Below are 21015 nucleotides of genomic sequence, written 5' to 3' on the forward strand. Positions count from 1 at the left end.
GGAAAATTGAAACTTGCAATTAAATTAGTGTTTTTGATTACCGGTGGATTTCATTTGATCTTATTCTGAACTCAATTATCATGTAATTGAGATCTATTTTTATGATGTTAAGAAAAAAAGCTTTAAATCAGACAGTCAATTTGAAAGAGGGATGAGAACTGAGGATTTTGAAAGTCAGCCAGCCTACCTGCCTCCAATACTTCTATTGTCCCCTCTGCCCCAGCCCCACCTCATTCACCCTTAGGAGACTCCGTGGAGCAAACTCTATCCACAGTTAGATCTAGAGTATGGTAAAAACCATCAATGCACACTGGAATTGCAGGTTACCATAGTACCATAACACTTCAGATGCACCAATGTACTCTGTTAATTGGAATATTAACCTGAAGAACCTGATGCTGTTCCTCTCAGATAAATAGATGGATGGATGGATAGATAGATAGATAGATAGATAGATAGATAGATAGATAGATAGATAGATAGATCTTAACCAACAAATACATAACTGCAGCACTTCACTTAAAGTAAAAGTTTTTAGATTGTCTGTCATGAAAATAACAATTGACAGAATAAATGTTACAATTTTGCTAAGAAATCTGAGTTAGTTAGCTGAAGAAAATCTAAAACTGCCAAGAAAGCAACTTTATGACTATAATCCTGTCTTGCTGAGAAATCCTGCAATGCTTTCATCAGGATATCATTTTTTATTGATATTCTGTGAATGATCCTACTTGAGTAATTATCTGCTGCTGAGTAGGTTATTCGCATTTTATTCAAGGCTAACCCCATAAAACCTAACTAAAATGGCTAAAATAGACTATCTTCTCATCAGTATGCCCTGAAAGTAACACATAACAAATTCATTTTACCCCCTAAATTTTTTTAGGGAAGATTAGACCTAAAATTAGAAATGACTGGAGCATCTCCAAGATCAAATGACATTTGTAGAATAGACAACCATTTTTCCCAAAAAGGATACAGTAGTGTTTGATGTATCTGTAATATTGTTAAAATGTTGTCTCTCAAATTGATAACATTACCTAAAAAGATACATAGACAGAGGTAGATGGTTTAAATAGATATAGAGATATAGTAATAGGTATAGATAGATTAAAATATAGTTATAATATCACTCACTTCAAGACTTCCAGGTTTTTCTTATCAAAACATTAAATTATATAAAGTAGTATTTTATCTTATTCTAGTGCTAGTGCTTTAAATTTAAGTTGTGGAAGATCATAGTGTCTATAAATCAACCAGGTAGTGAACAACACAAGTTACTATAATTGATAGTATTTACTTCTATAGATTAGTCATTGGTAAAGTGATTAATAACTAAATTCATAAATGTAGAATCTTTTTAGATACTTTTTAAATACCTTTTATGTGTCTAATACAATAGGTAGCTAAATTTTACATACTGGACAGTGTGGAGTCCTCTATCTGACAACATGAAGTTTTATTGGGAATATATTATTTTTCTCTTCTCTTTTTTTGCTTCTTTCCCTCATGTTACTCCCTCTTCTTTCTTTACTCTCTCTTTCATCCACAAGTTCAGGTTTTAAAATATGGTTTAAAAATCTATTTGGGGGTCCCTAGTAAAGGTTAAGGATTCAAAACAGTGCACGGAATTTGTCAGCTATGCCCTAATCCCCATAACTTCTTGCGGATAAGAGCAGTCTCCAAAGGACATGCAACCAAGAAGCAGACTTTGGTCCTACAGCCACATGGAACTGACTTCTGACAGCACTTGAATGAGCAAGGAAATGGATTCTCCCCAAGAGCCTCTAAAAATATCCCAACACTTTAAGTTTAGCTCTGTGAAACCAGCACCCAGCTTCTGATCTGTACAGAATCTCTAAAATAATATATTGGTGCTATTTTAAGCCACTAACTCTGTAGTAATTTGTTATGACAGCAATAGAAAACTAATACAAAAGGTTTATCCAGTGGCTACTAAAAAAAATAAACACACTAAAATGCAATGTGTTAAATAAAGTACTGTGAGTATATGAGTTTGCTAGAGCTGCCATTACAAAATCCCATAACTGGGCAGCTTTAAAACAGAAATTTCCACACATTCTGGATGCTAAAAGTCTGCTTAGGTGCTGGCAGGATTTGCTTCTTCTGAGACCTCTCTTCATTGTGCCTTCACGTGGTCTTCTGTTCAGGTACATGTCTGTGTTCTAATTTCCTCTTCTTAAAAAGACATGTGTCACAAGCCAGGGATTTAGTGCAGTGGTTCCATGGCCTGCCTCACAAGTCCAAGGTCCCAAGTTCGATCCCCACTACCAAGAAAAAGTATTAAAAAAAAATGTGTCATGCAGAATTAAGCTTCTTCATGTGATCATATTTTACATTATCTGTCTCTTTAAAGACTCCTTCAAATAGAATAATATTTGGAGTAACTGGAAGTTAGGACTTCAACATATAAACTGCAAGGAGACAACTCAGCTCATAACAGTGAGATTACCAAGTGAAGAAAAACTTGGGAAAGTTTTCATAATGGAGGTGAGATACTTGGGCAGGCTGCTATTTTTCTGACAAAGAAAGGCAAAAAAGCACCCAGCTTGGCTGTACTAGCCTATGCAAATCACTGTTTTGGATAGTGTTCTCTAGAGGAACAGAATCAATAAAAAACGTGTACATCTAATTGTGCAAGGGAACTTATTAGACTTTCAGAATCAGAGGTACGAAACTCCATAGCCCACTGTACACTGGAGAGCCAGAGGATCCTATAGCTGCTGAGTCCAAAAAGCTGGCAGCCTTAGAAGAAGAGAGATCAAGGATGCAGTACCAGCCCAAGACTGAAGACCTAGAAGCTTCCTGGACAGTCATGCATGTGAGCTCCATGTTGAAAGGCTGAACAAACTGAGGTATGATGTCCACAGGTAATGCAAGTAGCCAAAGATGAACCCACTGAAGCAGAATGAAGATTTCCAAATGCAAGCTGACTTCCTCCTTCTTCCCCTTTCATTCCATCTACACAAAATGGATCTTCTGCTCTCAATTTGCAGGATTACATGGCAGTCATCTCTGAAAATCCCCACAGGCACACCCAGAAGTGTGTTTTACTAGTCTGTTGTGTGTCTTTTAATCTAGTCAGGCTAACAATCAGAATTAACCATCACACTCAGCATTTCTAAACTGTGGCTTTTCTTTGGATAAAAATATTTGATCAGCTATTTAGAAGCATAAATCTTTCAAATTCAACTCCCTCTAACTCTGCACAACCATTTGACTTCAGAGTAAGATATAACCACCATTAATTAGTTCATACATGTTCTTTCACTTGATTTTAATTAATATACAAGTATATGCTTGTTTATAAAGATGGGTTTATATATGTGCACTACTGGCTTGTTTGCATTTTATAACTTGAAAACATGTTTTAGATATATTTCTATGTAACTATAATGGCTCTACAGTATTCCACTTGATGAATGTGTAATTTACTAACCACATATTTATAGGTATGTTTTGCTTCTACAAATAAAACTGTGCTATTTCTTAGGGAAGGGTGAGAGGGTGAAGGGAGGACAAGGAAATGGGGAAAAAATAAGAATCAAGATACATCATGTAAAGGTACAAGATCCCAATGATGAATGTAACTATTGTATACCTAAAATGTACCGATAAACTTAATGGGAAGAAAACTGTGCTATTTCTTATATATAACATTTCTTATAAATGTATACCCTCGTCTATGAAATCGGTTTATTGAATGAACTGAATTTAATGTATGCAAACAGAAAGGCTGTTTTGCTATTGTTTCATTTTATCACTGCCTTTAACAATGTTTCACAGAGTATAATCCCTGGGTGATCGTCAGCAAGATCAGCTAAAAACTTAGAAATACAAATTCTCAGACTTCAGACACCCCACCACCACAACCAGACCTACTGAATCAGAAACTCTTGAGGTAGAATCCGCAATGTTTTTAGCAAGCCCTCCATGTTTCTGATGTATATTAAAATTTAATATCCATCACTCTATCTTCTTTACCATTCTTAATCCTTGAAGACACCTAAGGAAAATCCCTTAGGTTTCTTAACTCATTCAATTGCATGATTTGCTTTCAGCTGAGACAACAGCCCATAACAATTAAACTGAAAGTTTAATTTCACAATCAGTGCAAACCTAAAACCATGACTTAGTAGATGGGAAAGAGAAGACTGCTTATTCTTTCATTTTTCTTTTTTATTACCATCTCACTCTGCTATTTTTAGATCTCTCTTTATTATGCAAAGAGATGGGAAAAATGAGAAAACATCCCAAGTGATTTATGTTGTGTAGTCTAGCCATCAGGTTCTTGATGAGCCAGGCCCAGTAATGTGGGTTGTTTGGAAGACGTTCACAGACATCTCTAATTTACACAGTTCCATGACAGGATAGTGCTCTCCCTGGCTGACATGTAGGATCCCTCACACCATTAGCCTTGGCAATTTACTGTGCTGTTTCTTATTCTCAGAATCCTACTTCCTTCAAAATCTACTGTTGGATTGCCATCAGGTTGAGATGGCTTGAACTAGACTGCCTAAAGGTAAGTAGCAGCAAAATCATGCCTCAGTGACATACTGATTACTGAGAGTAGCAAATGTTCCTCGGTTACTCTTTCTCTTTGCCACCTGCTAGGTTTGAGAGGTCCTTATAAAGAATAATCTCCCAATTTGAAATTATATCAAACTAAGATAGACCTAGGAGTCAAAAAGGTGGAAATGGAAACTAAGCATTAGTGTTATTATTGATAAAATCATGTTTTCAGGAAATCGTTAAAGCTATGCTAGTTGTACTTGCTAAAACATCACCCAAAATTTGACATAATTACCCATCCAGTCATAGTCATAGCTGGCAAAGTGTATATACTCCCCCTCCACATAAAAGCAGATAAGTCATGCTGCTTCTATACAGGTTGGATTCTGACACAAGAACTTTTCACAGACTAATCAGATAAACTGTTCTCTTTCCAAGTCATAAAATGAGAAAGAAATGTAAAGAGAAGCAAAGCCTAGCTCAACACTGTACAAAGTACATGTAGTATGAAGCACAAATACCAACTATTCAAATTAAATTTTCTAGTAGCTACATTGAAAAGGAAAAATAAACATGCAAAATTAATTTTAATAATCAGTTAATTTAACCCAATATTACCATTTCATCACATAAATAGTATGAAATATGAATAATACATATTACCCTTTTTTGTATAAACCTTCAAAATCTGGTGAAATACTTTCACATACTTCAATAAGTAAAGGCCACATTTTAAATGCTCACTAGAGGGAAATAGCTACTAGCTACTCTATTGGACTGGAAAGATGGAACTTAGTGGTCTCAACAGTGAAACACAAGAGGGAAGATTGAAACCTTCCCCAAAAATCAGCCGAATTCCAGATTTCAGAATTCTTCAGGCATAAGGAAAAGTTGTTTCTATTATGACATCTTTCAATACTATACTTAGCTTAGCTGCAAGGACCATCAGTCATGAGTTACTAATTGCCCTTTTTTTTCCTAAGAAACTAGGAAGGACTTATAAATTTTTTCAATTGCCATATTGTGAAACACAACCATGGTCTCCTACAATTTGATTCCCAGTCTATCACTACAAGCCAACCTTCTTGAGGGAAGGAAAACTTATCTGTACCAAAAGAGTCAGAGGAACAATTTATGTTTTCAACCTCTGTTGATGAGCATGTGTGTTGGAGAAATAGTGGTAGGCCTTTGGACAGCTATTGACTATTGCCTTCATTTGGAAGTTTTAAAATTTCAGAGGGCCAAGGAGCAGAGGTGCCCCCATCACAGAGGAGGTGAAGCTTCCTGGCCAGAGTAACATGACCCCCAGCAGAGAGGAGGTGAACCCTGTAAGTGCCAGCAGCACACATCCCCAAACCCCGTTGAAATGAGAAGACACTTAAACAAGTCTCAAATCCAGACTCCCAGATCACAAAAAGCAGCCCCAAAGGGAAACAAGATGGAAGAATCTGATACTCAACTTCCTGGACTCGCTGAAAAGGCAACAAAAGAGGATCTGGAAAAAATGAAATCAGAAATAATTTCTCAGATAACAGCAGAGATTGTGCCAATAGTGTAAGACATGATTAATACGTCTAGAGAGGACACAGATTTAAAAAAATAGAGGAGCTGAGGAATATGATGGAATCCCAACACAGGAAACAAATGGAATCCATAAAACAGATGCACACAGATTTCCAGCAGATTAAAAACTCCATTGAAAGTTTATGCAGCAGAATGAGCCAAGGTGAGGGCAGAATTTCGGATATAAAAGATAAGATTGCAATGAATGACCAAAAAAGAAAAATTTCTTTAAAATAGTAAGGGATCATGAGAAATCAATCCAGCAGCTGCTAGACAATGCAAAGAAGAATAATATAAGACTGATCTGAGTCAATGAAGAAATACGAGAGAGAGCAGATGACATTAAAAAAAAAAACTATTCACAGAAATGATGGCAGAAAACTTCCCAAGCAGGAGAAAAGAACTTGACATACAGATAAGTGAGACATATAGGACTCCAGCTAGCCTTGATCAAAAACATCTACACATAGGCATATAATAGTTAAGATTCCAGACACCCAACAGAAGAACAAAATTCTACAAGCAGAGAAAAGAAACAAATAACATACAAAGGAAAGCACATCAGAATCACAGCAGCCTTCTCAACACAAACAATCAAGACAAGAAGAGCTTATAGTGAGATATTCCAAGCCCTAAAGGAAAACAGCCTCCAACCCAGATTGATGTACCCTGCAAAACTATCTTTCAGAATTGATGGAGAAGTAAGATACTTTCATGACAAAGAGCACCTCAGGAACTTCATGAATACCAAACCGGCACTCCAAAAAATTTTACACAATATCCTAGGATAAGACAATGAGAATCACAACCCCAGGAAGCACAGCAGAATGAATCTATCAGGCACAACAAGAAATTAAATGCAAAGGGGGAGAATCCAAGAGAAAAAAAGTCATGACAATAATAAGTCAATAAGTATCAGTTATAACCATCAAAGTCAATGGACTCAATTCACCAATCAATTCACCAAACTGGCAGAATGGGTCAAGAAGCAAGATCCAACAATATGCTGCATATAAGATACATACTTAATTCAAAAGGAAACTCATAGAATGAAAGTTAAAGGGTGGAAAACAATACTCCACATGACAGGAACACAAAAAAACAGCAGGAGTAGTTATTCTCTTTGCAGATCAAGTGGATTTCAAACCAACACTGATTAAGAGAGACAAAGAAGGACACTACATCCTTGTAAAGGGAACAATCCAAGAGGAAGAGGTGACAATCATAAAAATATATGCACCAAACACTACTGCACCCAACTATATAAAACAAATACTATCAGACAAAATAAATCAAATAAGCACTAATACAGTAGTAGTGGGGGATCTCAATATCCCACTGTCACAAATAGATAGATCAACTAGGCAAAAAATAAGCAATGAAATACTAGAACTCAGTCAAACTCTTGAAGAAATGAACTTAACAGATGTTTACAGAGTGTTCCACTCCACAAAATCAGAATACACATTCTTATTAGCTGTACATGGGTCATTCTCCAAAATAGACCACATACTCACTCATAGAACATGTTTAAGTAAGTGCAAAGGAATTGAAGTTATCCCCTGTATATTATTGGATCATAGTGTAGTGAAATTAGAGATCAATAGCAAAAGAAACCGCAAAAATTTCATAAACACTTGGACTGAAGAACACACTTCAGAATAACCAATGAGTTACAGAGGAAAATAAAGAAGAAATCAGCTGCCTGCTTTGCAAGCGCAGGGACCCGAGTTTGATCCCTGGTACCAAAGAAAAAGAAGAAATCAGACAGTTCCTTCAATTAAATGACAATGACAGTACAACATATCAGAATCTATGGAACACAATGAAAGCAGTCTTACGAGGGAAATTCATAGCAGTGAATACGCATATTAGGAGAACAGAACAAGCCCAATTAAACAACCTGATGCTGAACCTCAAGCTTCTAGAAAAAGAAGAGCAGGACAAACCCAAAACTCATACAAGGGAGGAAATTATAATGATCAGAGCAGAAATCAATGCAATGGAGACTAAGAGAATGATACAAAAAAGCAATGAAGCCAAGAGTTGGTTCTTCGAAAGAACAAACAAAATTGACAAACCCTTAGCCAACCTTATCAGAAAAAGAAAAGAAAGGGCCCAAATCCATGCAATTAGGAATGAAAAGGGTGAAATTACAATGGACTCGGCACAAATGCAGAGGATCATCAATACCTACTTTGAGAACCTATACACCAATAAGATGGAAAATACAGAAGAAATGGACAGATTCCTAGATACATATCAATTACCAAAGTTGAACGAAGATGACCTAAAAGTTCTAAAGAACCCCATATCAATCAATGAAATTGAAAACTTAATTAAAAACTTACCAACTAAGAAAAGCCCAGGTCTTGATGGATTCACTCCTGAATTCTGTAAGACATTTGGAGAGGAACTACTGCCACTACTGTCTAAACTCTTCAATGAAATTGAAAGAGAAGCAATACTCCCAAATTCATTCCTGGAAGCAAGCATCACCTTGATCACCAAAGCAGAGAAAGACCCAACCGAAAAAGAGAACTGTAGGCCAATCTCACTAATGAACACAGATGTAAAAATCCTTAACAAGATATTGGCAAATACAATGCAGAAGATCATCAAGAAGATCATACACCCTGATCAAATGGGATTCATCCCAGGGATGCAGGGATGGTTCAACATACACAAATCAATAAATGTAATACACTATATCAATAGAGCCAAGGACAAAAACCATATGATCATCTCAATAATACAGAAAAAGCATTTGACAAAATCCAACATGCATTTATGATAAAAACCCTACAAAAAATTGGAATAGATGATCTCTACCTCAAACTGATAAAAGCCATCTATGAAAAACCAACAGCCAATATCATACCAAATGGTCAAAAACAGAAATCCTTCACACTAAAATCAGGAACAAGACACGGATCTCCACTATCACCACTCCTGTTCAATATAGTCTTGGAAACATTAGCCACAGCAATTAGACAAGAAAAAGGAATAAAGATAGGAAATGAAGAAATCAAATTGTCATTATATGCAGATGCCATGATACTCTATATAGAAGATCCCCAAGAACTCCACCACAAGTCTTCTAGACTTAATAACCAAATTCAGTAAAGTAGCTGGATACAAGGTCAACACACAAAAATCAATAGCTTTCCTCTACACGAACAACAGACTCACTGAGAGAGAAATAGGGCAAACAATTCCTTTCACAATAACATCCAAAAAACTGAAATACCTAGGAATCCACCTAACAAAAGAAATCAAAGACCTCTTGTCTGAAAACCATACCACACTGAAAAGAGAGATTTAAGACGATATCAGAAAACGGAAAGACAGCCCTTGCTACTGGGTAGGAAGGATCAACATAGTGAAAATGGCCATGTTTCTAAAACTGCTATATAGATTCAATGCAATCTCAATTGAAATTGCAGCAGCATACCTCATATACCTGGAGAAAACAATCCAAAAATTCATTTGAAACAAGAAGAGACCTTGAATAGCAAAAGCAAAACTAGGCAATGAGGACAAGGTACGGGGTATCACAATCCCCAACTTGAAACTATACTACAAAGCTACTGTGATAAAAACAGCATGGTACTGGCAAAGATACAGATGTGAGGACTATTGGAACAGATTAGAAGATGCAGAAACAACTCCAGACACACTCAGCCACTTCATCTACGACAAAGGAGGCAAACACCCACACTGCAGGAAAGTTAGCTTCTTTAATAAATGGTGCTGGAAAAATTGGCTTTCAACTTGCCAAAGATTAAAACTAGACCTATATCTCTCACCATGCACTAAACTAAAATCGAAATGGATTAAAGATCTAAATATTAAAACAGAAACACTGAACCAGCTGGAAGAGAAGTTAGGAAGAACTCTTGAAAACATTGGTGTAGGAAAAGATTTTATGAACAAAACCTCAGTTGCCTGTGAACTAGCACAATCAACAAGTGGGATCTATTCTTATTAAAAGCTTCTGCACAGCAAGAGAAACAACCAACAATGTAAAGAGACAAGCCACAATGTGGGAAAAAATTTTCACCTGCTGTTCCTCAGACAAATGTCTACTATCAAGAATTTATAAAGAACTTGGAAAAAATCAGACCTCCCAAATTGAAAGACCCAATCCAAAAATGGGCATCTGAAGTGATCCAACATTTCTCAGACAAAGAAGTAGAAATGGCAAATAAATACACGAAAAATGTTCAACATCATTGCGCATTCAAGAGATGCAAATGAAAACAACACTGAGATTCACCTCACCCCAGAAAGAATGGCTGCTATCATGAAATCAATCAATAACAAATGCTGGTGGGGAAAGAGGAACCCTGCTCCACTGCTGGTAGGAGTGTAGACTGGTGCAACCACTGTGGAAATCAGTATGGAGACACCTCAAAGAACTAGGATTGGAAGTCCTATTTGACCCAGCTATTCCCCTGCTGGGTATCCTCCCCAAAGAATTCAAAGAATCATACCACAGTGATATATGTGCACCCGTGTTCAGAGCAACACAATTTGTAATAGCTAAAATTTGGAAGCAACCCAATTTCCCATAAGCTGGAGACTGGATAAAGAACATGTGGTTTTGTTATAAAATGAAGTACTAATCAGTCATAAAAAATGAGAAATTAGAGACATTTATAGCTAAATGGATGCATACTGAGGCAATACTCTGAAGTGAATTAAATAGGACACACGTGTGTAATTATTGAATAGTTTCTCTAGTGTGAGAAACTGAAAGTGTAAATAAGGACTAAAAGGTATAATAGATAATGTGAAATAGGAAGAAAAGGGGCAAAGGGGAAGGGGTAGTAAAGGGGTAGAGGAAAGAAAGATGAGAATGGAATTAATATGAGAAAATGAAAAATGGAAACAAAGTCTTTTTAAATAGGGAGGGATGGAGGGGTTGAAGGGAGGCCAGGGAATGGGGAAAAAATAAAAACCAGGAGAGATTATGTAAAGGTGCAAATTCCCAATGGTGAACGTCATTATATTGTATACCTAAAATGTACCAATAAAATTAATTTTTTAAAAATTTCAAAACATAATACAAAAATTGTTGTTCAACATTCTGTACTATATCCTTAGTAATTTCTTATGGACCAGTTAAGGCTACATTATGCCAAAATATTAGCTAAAACATTACTGGAGAAGAATTAATATTTCATTTATGTTCAGGCCATACTAAAACTTACCATGATAAAGAGGCAAACATCTGAGTGAGAAGGGTGATAATGAGAAAAACTACAACAAAGGAATTTTCAAACACCTTAGTCCAATGAGCCAAAAAGGTACCACATTTATGGGTGAGTGTATGGTAGCTGCATGACAGACTGGAAAACCACTGTTCAGATTATAATTATTGCACTGATAAGATGTTGGCAGCTGAACACTGTGACAAATTAAAGTTTAAAGAAGCCTATTCTTACTAAAATTCTCATTAATTAAAGTATGTGATTGTTGCAACCAATTAAACCTTGGAAGAACATTTTGAATATTGTCATTATTTTCATTTTCAAAACAAAATTTTATCCTGTCAGTACACAGTGCAAACTCAATTTTGGTTCAATTTTCTGCACCTGATATTGTGAGAAGTGACCCTTTCCTACACTGTCTCTCCCACAGAATCCAAACTTCTCATCACAACTTCGGGGTCCTTCTGAATTGCTTTGCGCCCCCCGCTTTAACTTAGTTCACCTTTAATTTACCATCATTAATTGGAGGGACCATATCAGTTACTATCCAAATGAAAACTACTCCAAAAGTGAATTGTTCCAAAATATCTAAAATAGTATAAATATCTGAAACAATATTTATTTGTTGAAATATATTTCTATTATACAATGGATCTAAAAGTATTGTATTTTAAAACTACTTTCAAAAATATATTTTATGTATAAAGATAACACACAAGTGTATAATAAAAGGGTAAACTATTTTTGATTATGAGAATATTAAAAATAATATGAGCAGTATAAATATCCCTGTTAAATATGTATTTCAATCGGTTATTAGTTATATTTCTCCTAATACCATATTAGTGACATTTCTTCTAAATTCTGTATTTTGAATTTTCTCATTATTTAAGTTTTCATACAATTATCAGAAATATTTAAAAACAAATATGAGAGAATTTGAAATTGGTATTTTCAGTAGAATATGATAAATTTTTTTTCTCTATAGTTCTGGGGTAATTGATAAGGTCAAGACAAATTCTGCTAACTGGAGGGTATATTCTCAATTTTAATATTTTGTAATTAAATGAATAATTTTCATCATCAATATTTTCACAACCACATCTTTTATTTTTACCTATAGTCAGAGGATTTATCTTTGGCAAACATTTTACATGAAAAACTTATCAAGTAAGTCATATTAGTTCATGATTGTTTTAGATATTCTGCAAAATTTAGATCTTGCAAAACTATAGGCCTTCTCAAGCTTCATTCTATTCTTTTTTTTCCTTAAATTCTTTTATTGGTACATGTTAGGTATACAATACATTTACATTTATCATTGGGTGCTTGTACCTGTACATGGTATATCTTGGTTCTTGTTTTTTCCCCATTCCCTTTGCTCCCTTCCCTATTTACAAAGACTTTGTTTCTATTTTCTTCTTTTCTTATAATCTTTCCTTTCCCTTCTTTCCTTTCCCCTTCCCCTCCCACTTTCCCTACCTCTTTGGACCTTTTCTTCCTGTTTCAAATTATCAATTATTCATTTTAATCATTATTTACACTTTCAGTTTCTCACATCAGAGAAACTTCAGTATTTACAAACAGGTGTGTCCTATTTATTTCACTTAAGAGTATGGCCTCAATATGCATCCATTTAGCTGTAAATGTCTCTAGTTTGTCATTCTTTATGGTCTATTCTTATATAGAATCTAAATTAGCCAATAAAAATGAAAACTCCATCAAAATCAACTTATTCCAAAAGCAACCTTAGAAATTTAAATTAAATCTTACATGCTGTTTGAACTCCTACTATTTAACATGTTCACTTTGCTTTTGTATGTATAAAGTTCTAAGTATCCCTGTAAGCATGATTTTCAATAGCTACAATTCTCCAAAATCTTCAAAAGATGGAGACTCTTGATGTTGCATTTGTTGAATATTTTATTGAAGGTGAAAATCTCACTGATTTTCAACTAATTTCAACAAAGATTTATGAATCTGCTTATTACAAAGTTTGATATCATGGTAGTTTTCTTAGATTCAATGAAAAGACAGTCCTTCAAAATCTCTAGCAATTTGAAAGTCTGAACAGTGGTGGACAGCAAAGAGAGTGAGCACTCATTTTCAGGCTGAAGTATGTAGTCACAGACATTTTGTACGTTGTTCCTCTAAGATCATATACATGAAAAGTGTTCATTAAATCCTGACAAATCAGTGTGTACCATAGCAAATCCCAAGTATATTCCTATTTTGCAGGCTTCTGAATTTGATTAGAGCAGTCACTGATGACTCCTCAACCTAAAATATTTCATGTTATTATTGCAAAAACAATTTCTAAACTCAAATTTAACTTTTAAACTAAATTTATAATAGCAATATAGCACTGTTAAAAATATTAACTGTAACAGGATGAGCTTCCAAAGATTTACTTCAATTCTATGAAAACATAATGAAAATTAACAGAACTAGTTTTTATTTTAAGCATCTAATGACATTTATGTGAAACTCATAACATTAACTGTCTGAAAATTTTTTCTGTTAATTGATCTGATATATTAACACCTAATATTTTACTTTCTGTACCTGAAAAATGAAAATTCAGGATTTTTCAAAATAAATGTTAGATAACTCTTTTAAGTCTAAATGTGCCTTCCTCAGCTTCAGGTACCTTATAAAGTTTGAAGCAGATTATTTTTTATGTCCTTTAGCATATTTATATTATCCGGTTTCCATGTGATCAGAGCCAGATTATGGTCCATATGATCGGTGACAAATATTGAAAGGCAAACATTTTGTAAAGTTTACATATTTTCCATCAACATTTCTGAGACACAATCAAAGCATAAATTTTCATTGCATATGCATGTTTAGCTACTACTGACACTATTTAGTCTAGAATTAAAGTGCCTTACCATGCATAGTTAGAATATATATTATATGCTTCCATCAAAAGGCTATTGAAAGAAATCTGTATTCAAATTTTATTAGGATACTCTCTAGTACTTTCAAAATGGCTCTCTGATGGTTCTAGAGACCTTCAAGTGGTGTCTTTGAAAAAAAAATACAAAATTACCCACAACATTAAAGCAGATTCTCAGTTGCTGCTTGGTTGTGGGATGGTGTTGGTGAATTTAGTAATATTTCTGAGTATCTCTCTGGTACCTATCTTATGTCGCTAGAATACTCACAGTGTACTATGAATGAAGCACAATCAAGACTCAAGACTTCTGAATCTTTGAAAATGTCCAAATAGACTTAAAATGCTCTATGAGTTTTAACGTGTACAGACAGGTCAATGACTATGATGAGAACAAAATGAAGACGCTCCTTACCCAGAGCCTTGGGCTCAGACAGTAGGAAAAATTATCTAATTTTATGTTCCTTACATGGGGAATCCAACTTATCTCTTGAGTGATAAAAACACTCATTTTTCTGGGACTGTTATTGCTGAAGTTTAAAGTTCATGCCATGCAATTAAAAATGTATTGTCCCAATCATCTTCAGTTTTCAAGAAAGTGAAGAGAAGAAATGTTATGTTTAAATTCAAATGAAACAAATTATCCGTCACTCTGGGTTTTTGGATAAGAATCCTCTCATAACCATTGGATCCTCACCCTTTATCCTCACAGTTTAGATTTCTGGTGGCCCCTAAAGTTTTATTTATTGAAGACTTGTTTCTTAGGATGTGACACTATCTGGAGGTGGTGGGATCATTAGGAGTAGGATCTAGGAAGTTGGGTCATAGGAGGCATGTCCCTGAAGAGGATATTGAGATCTCAGCTACTCCTCTTTCTCTTTCTTTGTGCTGTAGCTGCTACCAACCATGCTCTCTGGCATGATATGATGTCTTGCCACAGGCCCATATGCAACAGCACAGAAGGGTCAAGTAACCATGAACTGAAACCTCTGAAACCATAAGCCAAAATAAATCCTTCCTCCATATAAATTAATTTTGTCAGATATTTTGTCAGAGTAACAGAAATCAGACTAACATATTGAGAGCCATCAACTGACACTGCATAAAGTTACTGCATGTTTCCATAAGATTGGGTATTTCTCCCCTGATTTAGGGCTCTAACTTACTTCAATCAGACTCTGAGACATGGTGAAATATGGCAATATACTTGTGCTATATACTCATTCTTATCAAGAACATGTACAGGCTGCCTTTCCTTCATAAACTCCTAAAGAAATTCTAGATAAAACTCAGAAACTTTATATTCCAAGAAAGAAAAAAGATGAAAAACTTTTGTGAAATGCATTGGAAACTATTGTGTCAGATACTACTAACCACTAGCCAAGCAGGTTAAGTCCATGGTATACATCCTGGGATTCATATACCTGGATGAAGAAACACGAAATTTCACACTTCAACATCTGAACTGTCAACCCATTGAAAGACTTAAAAATAGACTTTTCTTTAAAATCCTTCAAAACCAAGAGTGGCAGATAAAAAAATCACAGCATGATATAGACAGAAGTCAACCCAAAACCTTCAAAATGAAGATTTCATTTTCTAGGGCCACAGATTTTCATGCATAACTTTGTTCTTAGTTGACTTTGCTTTTGCTGGATTAAAGTTTTGGAATTTTAAAAACAATAGTTATTATTTTTTAAACATAATGCTGGCAGTTTTGCATTTAATATTTCTTTCTATATCCTCAATTAGTCCTTGCTGTAAATCCTATCTTTGGTTACAAATATTTCATGATTTGAAAGAAATGCACAAACTCCTTGGTTTGTGCACTCTTATCTCTGAGTATCCACCAGTCCCCTTTAGTACTAATCCCCTGTAAAAACTAATTTTTAAATTAGCACTTAGACTCAACCATGATTTGACTTTTATCTGGAAGACAGCAGAATAGTTTAGGTAACCAAAAACATAAAAACTCCCACCATAAAATACAGAAACAAGTTTCTGTTTCTCCCAAAATAGCAGCCAAGATACATTTGTAACAAAATAGACTACAATCAAACTTTTTCAGAGTTAAGGGTCAAATAAAAAAGAGAAACATATAGCTTATATTTTACTTATCTCATATTTATAAGTCTTACAAAAAAGGCTTACTATATAAATTAAGAATCTGATTTCTTTTCACAACTAACCATTAACCTACTTGATAATGTTTTCATTTTATAGTCTACCTAGTACTCTATTCAAATAGGGATGAATTTGAGAATGTTTTAGGCAAAATGATGTAACTGAGTAGACTTCAATGAAAGTTATTAAATTAGGGGCCAAAAAGTACCTATTGGTTATATCCAGTATAATATACCACAACATCCATCAGGAAAATTAGACCACTTAGTATCACATCCCTGAAACACTTCTTTTTGTTCAGAAGACTTGCCAAATCAAGGTAACATTGTAAGTGAAAAGAGATTAGAATGTCTGAACAAGTATTACCTGGGGAACCCAGGAACTGGGCAACTTGTGCTATGTGTAGAAATTGCCTTCCTGTCTGTATGCTAAGTGAGCTGTTGCTTGAAAGATTGATCAGACAATGGAACAAAGCAAGCTGATGATGTCACTGTGACATTTTACTCAGTAAAACTCACTCGGTGTTAGAGTTGGGTACAGAAGAAGGCCTGTGGAGTGCTGTGCTCCCACAGTTCAGCCCTCACCACCAGATCCCTTGAAATAGGCCATTGTTCAGTGCTCACCACCATCATGCACTTGCAGAGCAAAGCTCTTGTAGAGTATGAAACCACCCTCAGAGACTTTGCTGAGTACTGCTATTGTTAAGTGCATACATCCCATGGGATTTGCAGTATGATACTGTTGTCAAGTTTACACCCCTGGTGGGATTTTCCCAGGTGGTGCTGTTAGGCCTATGCACATTTCTGTGTGCCCTCCTTTTCTAGTAAGGTGCAATTGACTCTATCCTTTCACTTTATTGCCTAAATAAATCTTATTTCTCACAGATCATCTCTAGGTATTTGCTTCTGTCTCTTAGCAACCTATTCCACTGCCTCCAGCAACACATAGACAGATATTATTATTTAGGTAAACCATTGCCTTTGTTCAGATTGGTCTCTAAAGTCAAGCGGTTTCCATTTTAATCCCTTATTGTTCCTTCTTTTTAAAAAGAGCTTACTTTATAACTTCAAGATGAAGACAAACTTTATTCAAGATAAAATAATTATGCACCTCAATTTGAGGTTTAAAACCTTACTTACTCATAGAGAATTTTAGGCAACTTTCTTCTATTGTCAGGTTTTTAATATCATGCTTTAAAGGAGATACAAAATATAAGAAGGCTCCTATCTGGATCATGATTCAAATATTGACAGAGAAGCTAATCAGTCTCAGGAAGATAATACATCTATCATAAAGTATTCATGAGATTGGAACATGTTGATTGAAAGTAGAGTATCTTTAGACAGAATATTGACCTCTTGAGGTGTTGGTATGCCATTTTAGGGAAATAATTGTATTAACATCAGTAGAGACTTTCATGAGATTAATGTTAATAAGAATATCTAAAAACAAAAGAAGAAATCATGAAATTAATTGATTTGGCTAATAAGCCAAATCTGCTTCATATCTGCTCGATAAGTCCTTTAAATTAACAATGGGATCTGTTTTATTAGATTAATTTAGGCTTCTGTGGGTTTAGGTTTAGAATTCAGGTACAAACTATAATTTTTCATCTAGTATCTGTCAAAGGACATGGTTCAAATGGGTGATTTTCAAGGACATCAGTGCCGGAGAAGATTATAAATAAGAAAACAGTTCTTGGAAATGGAAGATGGCAAAGGAGAGGCCAACAACATATAATAGCCTCTCCAGGCCCTGGAATCTAGACACCTGTTAAACAACGACTTAACAAAGATAACAGGAAAAAGAGCTCCAGGAATCAAGAAAGAGATGCCAGGAAAAACAGAAATCACAGAGAAACAGGAGAAACTGAAGACAATGCACAGAAAATAGAGAAGCAGTGTAAAATTCTAACCTGGCTTCTGAGGAGGGCTCTGTCTCCACAAGCACAAAGTAGACCCAGAATGTTGGTACCACTGAAGGGAAAGAACAGACTTACTCTGAAAGTGATGCCTTCTTCATGGCCGGCTAGAGTTTGAGAAGAAATCCTTTGAAGTTCTCACCATATTTGAGAGTGATTAACCAGGATTTGGGAAGGGTTAATTGTTTAAGTCTGAGCTACTCTAGCAATCAGAAGTCACAAAAATGTTTCTGGATTTCCTCTACCTCAGTGACAGGTTGGGAGAAGGGCACAAAACAGTTGCAGAGAAGTGGTAGGCTGGTCGTAGACCTGCTGAGAACTTTAAGCAACAGAAAGCTCACGCCAGAAAGGACACAATGTTCTCCTCTTCTGTGTTAAGAAGGCAGCCAGTCAAGTGTGTTTATCTGAGGAGGTTGGGTCTGAAGTGGTTGGCAGTAAGGCCAGCAGACTGCTTGACACCCCCTACTTTGCTGCCTACATCCAGCACAGAGCTAGGTGATCTATTTTTTTCCCCCACCTCTGCCAATGTGATTAAGGATATGCTTCAACTTGTAAGGTGGCCCTATCCTGGGACATGTGGAAAGATGGGTCCCTGGAGGAAGAGGGGACCTCACGAGCCCATAGGACATAAAGCTAGGCAAAGATAGCAGTGATTCAGGATACACAGAGGAGCACAAACACTAAGAGCTGCTGGAATGACTACAAGTCTAAAGCATCATTGATTGGCATTGCCAAGCAGGAAAGGAGGGGCAGGACTCAGATTTCACAGACAGAAAAAAAAGTGTATCAAAACAAAATAAGGGCACTGGGCACGCTCAGTCGCCGGGGCAGGTTTCTCCGTCGCAAGTGGGAAGCTTTCTGCACTTGGCCGGAGAGAGAGCCATCGATCCCGCCCCAGCCCGCCGGGCAGTGAACGCGGGCGCCCGGGGCACGTGGCGCAGCTGCTCCTGTGCACAACCCCGCCGCGCCGGCCGAGTCGCCGCGGAGCGCGAGAAGCACCCAGGTGCACCGCGCCCACGCCCGGCCCGAGCAGGAAGCTCAAGCCCCTCAGGACCAACTGAAACCAAGCGCGGCCCCGCTGCGCCTGCCGCCGCCAGGGCCTCCGAGAAGCTGTACGAGGTGAGTCCACACCTGGCCCATTTCATGCCGCCCTGGCCCATTTCCCATCGGGGGAAGTCCTGTTTCAACGTCTACCCTGTATCAGGTGACTTACCTGCTGACTTCGCCTTCCCCTAAGCCGTCATCCCGTCACCACGAGGCTGGAGCAGCCCTGCAAAGGCGTCTCACTGCGGCCTGTTCTCCAGCACAAAGCGCAGCGTCCTCTTAGCACAGAGAATCCCGTCCCTCCTCCGCCGCTCCCACCACCAGAGCCCGGGCAGGAGGCGAGGGCCCCGAGAGAGAGGGAGCGGAAGCACTGAGAGGCCGGAGGCTGCTGAGAACCTGCCCTTGGGCCTCACAGCCTTTCCGCGGCGCGGCGCAGTGCTTTGTGGGACATTTGTGCACGAGATACTTCAAGATGGAAGCAGAACAAGTGTTTTAAAGGATAAAAACTGTTCCTCAGCGTCTAAGGCCTGCGAAATGAATCTTATTTTGAAGTACCGGGGACCCCTGACTTAGGAACACAATCTGCTCCCCAGCGCTGGTTGTAACTCAGGTCGGTCAGTGGAGGCTCAGCCCCTGCACAGCCTTCAGAGTCTCTCTGCTGCCCACAGGCAGAGCCCAGGGTCCTGAGAGACCCCGGCCCGGGATTGCTCAGTGAGCCCCACACGGGAGAGGACACTGACGTGTTCCTTCCACGGCGCTTTAGGGTTCAGTCTGCACCTGAGCCCATCTGGAAGCGCGAGCGGCCGGCACGCACGTCGTAACTCAAGACTGGTCGACAGTTAACACTAAAATTGAATGTGACCCCGGGTCCTCCCCAAGCGGCAGAAGAGGTGGACTGGGCAGCCCATTTCTGGACAGCTGCTCCTTTGAGGAGAGGGCACCCTGTCCTGGGGCGGATGCAGCTCAGAGCTGCAGGCTGGAGAGGAGTTTGATTACACCCCGACAACCTGGGAGCACAGGCCGCCGTTTCCCGCAAGAGAGCAGAGGAAAAAGAGAAGAAGCTGACGAAAAGCAGCGAGAGAGCAAGGGCGAGCAGGAAAGGAGCTGGGCTCTGAGGGACAGGGGCCCCGGTAGAAGCGGACATGCGCGGTCCTCACCACATCCAGTTGGCCCGGGATGTGTCCTTGCTGTCCACGTACTCGTAGCAGTGTCTCCCCTTGGTGACCTGAGTGTCGGGAGAAGCAGGAAAGTTTGCAGTCTTCCGTGGCGACGCTCAGCCGTGCCCTCGGCACAGTTTCCACACCAGTCGGTACCACGCCCTGCACCCTGGCTGCCATCTGCACAGGGAAGTGGACTTTCCTGTCCAGCCAGGCAGAGGCCCCAGAGCTAGCCATCCCGCCCGCATCTGTGCTGCAGGAGAGGGGAAGGAGGGCACTCACCATCCAGGCGTACCCGCTGCAGCCCGCTTCCTCGTCCTCTGTCAGCTGCCCCTCGTAGGGGCCGAAGTGCAGATCCAGCGGCAGATGGGAGGCTTCATTCCAGACTCTGAGCCCAGCCCCAGGGATGCTGGACGGCTCTATGCTCAGCCAGGGGGGCAGACTGAGCACGGCGCGGTCCGAGGGCCTCTCGGCCACCACACTGTCTTTTACAAACGCAGGGGCCCCTGCACGGGACAGCTGTCGATGAAGTAGTTCTTATACTTCTCACAGTCTGAG

The 21015-nt window shown here is 38.0% G+C and overlaps 2 long non-coding RNA genes across 2 annotated transcripts in view; one reads left to right on the forward strand and one right to left on the reverse strand.

The window, feature by feature from the left end:
• LOC110346236 (uncharacterized) lies at positions 1-19764 on the reverse strand. Its single transcript, XR_002390154.2, has 3 exons — positions 19470-19764; positions 980-1040; positions 1-93 (listed from the first exon to the last, which is right to left on the reverse strand). It is a non-coding gene; the product is annotated as an uncharacterized LOC110346236 (long non-coding RNA).
• Positions 19217-21015, forward strand: part of LOC110346235 (uncharacterized) — a 27669-nt gene continuing 25870 nt past the window's right edge. Inside the window, exon 1 of the long non-coding RNA XR_002390153.2 lies at positions 19217-19375. This is a non-coding gene — a long non-coding RNA (uncharacterized LOC110346235). The remainder of the gene's footprint in view (positions 19376-21015) is intronic.

The sequence above is a fragment of the Heterocephalus glaber genome, unplaced genomic scaffold (assembly GCF_053883595.1).
Source record: "Heterocephalus glaber isolate CG9 unplaced genomic scaffold, H.glaber_assembly_v1.0 deba00001572, whole genome shotgun sequence".
Classification (NCBI taxonomy): domain Eukaryota; kingdom Metazoa; phylum Chordata; class Mammalia; order Rodentia; family Bathyergidae; genus Heterocephalus; species Heterocephalus glaber.